The following is a 4448-nucleotide window of genomic DNA, read 5'->3' on the forward strand; positions in this document are numbered from 1 at the left end:
GATAAATGACATCCCAGAGTCCGGTCTAGACCTGCTCTTTATGGAAAGACCTGGGAGATAAATGACATCCCAGAGTCCTGGTCTAGACCTGCTCTTTATGGAAAGCGCAATGAGATATCTGTTGTTGGGATTTAGCGCTGTCTAAATAACATCAAATTTAATTTATTTGGATGGCTGAATATAATAATATACAATAACAAAAGGTCAGTTCCTGTGGCCACTTGGCCACTGTGAATGCAAAATATCCAAACTGGTTTTGGGGGAGAGTAGTTAGTAGAACTGTTCCTGGAACTAGTTCCTAGAACTACTTGGTCATGCAGAGGCTACACACACCTGACGTCACAGCGACATGGCACTCCACAGAGAACCGCAAGCAGAAAGACCTTTTCATCCTTTTTTAAAGTTTTTTTGTTTTAAAGTTTTTTTCCGTTTTTTTTCCCTTTATTAGATAGGCAGACAGAGATGTGTGAAAGGGGGAGAGAGAGGGGGAGGGGAGTGACATGCAGCAAAGGGGCCACAGGCTGGATTCGAACCCTGGCCCGCTGCGTCGACGAGCAATGTTTCTAGAATGCTTCTAGAACCAGAACAAAACCAACACATCAAACATTTCTTAATCTGAAAATGCTAATTACTTTAAAGAGCCCTGTTCAGCATGTCCAACCGTAAAAGGCTGTTTACATGAGCCGTTTCAAATTTGGAATATTGTCACATTCAGAAAGACGGTGGAAGCGTGGTGTGCATGTGAACGTACTCAGTGAGCTGTTAGATGAAGAGCGGCAGACGGCAGGCCCAGCACCCCCCCAACACAGCATCAAGGTGAACCACTGTGTGTGTTGTGAAAGGTGAAAATGTCTTTAATTCAGCCCTGCTGTGAACTGTTGTGTGCTGTGATGTGTGGAAGTGTGGTTCAGTGGGTGAGAAGGCCAGGGCTGTCACATCTAATGTATCCCTCCACACTGTGAGGACTTCACCCAGCAGCCCCAGAGGACGGGGACATTACCATTCATGTCTCAGCTGACTGCACCTGTCGGTTGATGCAGCTCCGGTCGAACTAACGCCTGGCCCACACCAATGCCTTCCAAACATCGGAAGAACTCTAAACAGGCTTTACAAATGTGACTTTCATCTTATCTTACATCTGAAGACAATCATCTCACATCTAACGTTAGAGACATAATATCCTAATATGTTCAGACTGGAGTTCTTGCATGGTCACAAATTGCACAACTACAGTTGAGCCGAATAATTTGGGTTGTCGATCATTCTGTGCATTGTTGTGCAATTTCACATAAAATATCCCGCCTGCATTATCATTTTCAAGACTTGTTGCTCGACAGTGCAGACAAGCTGTCAGATGCTATTACAACACTGGGTTGGTTGCATCCTTGCACCCGTTGCAATGCTAATAATGAAGAATCAGTTCTCACTTCTTTTCAACCACTTTTAAACATGTGTTCTGATATCCTCCGTCAGCTGTGAAAAGAAAGGTGTGTGCCTTTCCAAATCAGGCTCAATCAATTCAATTGAGCCCAGGTGGATCCAATCCCGCTGTGGGAACGCCTCAGAGATGACACAGGGAAGTAGGACACTCCTGAGCTAAATATCAAGTAAGAAATATGTCTTTGTTTTGAAATCATATAATCATCGTTTGGGTCGGTGTGATTTTGCATTGCGTGTGTGTTGTTCTGCAAGACTAATACACAAACACACACACCTCGAGGGGGCTGCAGGGGCTTAAATGTACTATTGTTCCAATTATGACAGTATTTGAATTTGATACAGGTCATGTGAACAGAATTTTCAAATAAGGCCTTTTTCCAAATGTAGAATTTTCGAATTAAGACGTGAGATACACTGGGATTATTCAGGTTTTAGAAGCATATGTTCGCTTGTCAAACAAGTCCAAAATCCCATTTTACACAGCTGCATGTTCAGTCGGAATCTCGTCTTTATAGAATAAGGGCCCAAGCCAAAGGGCCACCTTATTGGAAGAGAGCTATGATATGTAAACGGACTGGTCTTATTTAGCGCTTTTCTAGTCTTAATATGGCTTGAAAGGTGTGGTCGAGGCTGCCGTACCACCTGCTCGTCAGATACACACTCACACACATTTACACACCAATGGGCCAGCATCGGGGGGGGGCTCCGTTCAGAGTCTTGCCCCAAGACACTTTGACATGCATGGCCAGGGATGGAACTCCCTGTCTCACATTCCCCTAGGCCCTGTTCCCAACGTTAACCGTGTTTTGTGATTGATTGATCATTAATTCCAGGGTGTGCAAGCACCCACGGAGGAAAAACCGAAATCGACGCCTATGGTGTTCAGTGTATTAAAAAAGGGCCATTTTGAATTTTAAAATGTGTGTAAAGCAGAAAATGTGTTTAGACTTTAGGAGACTTGAGAAAAAGTTTTTCTCTTGGTGTATCAGTTTAAATAAGTGTGCTATGCATTTCATTTTAGTGTGTTAGCAATTGGAAAAAAACTGTAACAAAGAGAGGATACTTTTGGGGTTTAAATGAAGCCTCCTTTTCTCACACCAGTGTACTTCATGGTTATAATGCATTCATTTAATTATAACATTTGCTGCTTCTCTGATCTGCTTTGCATTCAACAAGGTACTTTCTTCTGTGATGGGAGTCTTTGCTGTTGTTCAAACACACCTCTAAATATCATATAGACATAGATAATGTTCAGTTTATTTAATTTTTGCAATGATTTGAAAATATTTTCCAACAGTTATGAGCACTAAATGTTGGAATGCCACTCTTGCTCATGGAAGGCCATTGAAGCATGCAGAGCACATCTCTGAATATTCAGTAGGTTCTCAGAATTCCTGCAAAGCACGTGTGTGTGTGTGTATGTGTGTGTGTGTGTGTGTGTGTGTGTGGGCGGGCATCCTTCTCATGATGGCATACTTACCATACTTAGTGGATGACCTGTTTTTGGACCACGTGAATGTTGGAATGATTGAATAAAGAGATGAATAAATGATGGGCTTGGGAAAGTGGATGGATGGAGCTGTGTTTTAAATAATTCCTCTGTGATGCTGAACAAGCATTCAAGATTCATTCATACATCACACAACTCAAGCTATATATACACGGTGCATTCATTTGCGTCGTTTCTGGGTCAACCTCCTTTTAAATGAAACATGACTCCTTTTTGGGTTATACAAAGTAAAGAAACAATTCTTTTATTTCATATTTTTGGGCAGTTTTAACTTGTTGAATTGGCGCCAGTCTATCTGACTGGCTGTTCCTCTGGAGAACAGCTGCTAAGCTAACAGAGTGGTCATTGAGACTAGAGAAGATTTATAAGAACAGTCCATTTCCATTTTCACATCTCATAGCTCTCTTCCAATGAGATGGGGTTAACCACGGTTGGATGCACACAGTAAGTAATTTTTGCTCCTATACACATTAACTGCCCAAAAATTACGTTTGAATGTTCCTTCTAGAACACGATTACAACCTGTTATTATGTGGAATATTGGTCTATATCAGTTATTTATTATCAAGACATTTGGTTTGTATTGATCGCTGGGTATTTCACTCCTCACATTCTGAAATGAAAGTAGGGATTTAAAACGTATTCAAATAACTCCGAATACATCCGCAGGTTCTTCTCCCTCTCCGTGCTGAAGGAAACTGTGCTCACTTGTCTCCAATGTCTCTCTCAGGACCCGTCTGGACTACTTTAGGAGAAGCAGAACTCTTTATGCTCGGATTACTTAACTCAAAGGTACAAAGAAAAGTGCACACTGAAAGAACTTTGTCCTAATCCCAGACGTTTACTGCATGCACTTTTTATGAGGTGCTGAATGAACAGGTCCCTGAAAATCTAACCAGACCCCCTTGAGATCAAACGTCTCTTTATGTAACACAGGTTCATATCGGGCAGCATGATATGAGTACAATATCTATTTAAGTTTGAGGTCAATTAGAAATTTCATTGAACTTGATTACAGACAGAACACCAGCTGATATTAGTGTGTTTCTTTAACCAGGGCAGCAGTTTTCACATGACATTATGTGCTTACATAACTCAAAAAGGTTCTCCAATGTTTTTCTTGTTAGTCTTTTAAATGATATCAGATTAGTGAACAGAATGAGCCTTTGGAACATTGGATGAATGGTTGTATGTACAGTAGATATTGCATTAAAGATCAGCCCCCCCCCCCCCGGACTCACCGACGAATATTGAACATTCAGAGTCGAGGTGGCATTAGTGTGTTAAGGAACACATTCTAAATGGCAGATGGATGATTGGGAGACGGAGAGAAGTTAGACATCTCTCAGAGAGGACCGGGTGTAATTGGATCTGAGGATTTTCGGTGTTTTCACCGCTTCGCTTTCTTACTCTTTGCAGTGAGAGAAAGTAGGGCAAGGCCAGCAGCTGTACTGTAAGCCCCACAGGAGAGGGAGGGAAGAACATTCATTCTCAATAC

The sequence above is a fragment of the Etheostoma cragini genome, chromosome 22 (assembly GCF_013103735.1).
Source record: "Etheostoma cragini isolate CJK2018 chromosome 22, CSU_Ecrag_1.0, whole genome shotgun sequence".
Classification (NCBI taxonomy): domain Eukaryota; kingdom Metazoa; phylum Chordata; class Actinopteri; order Perciformes; family Percidae; genus Etheostoma; species Etheostoma cragini.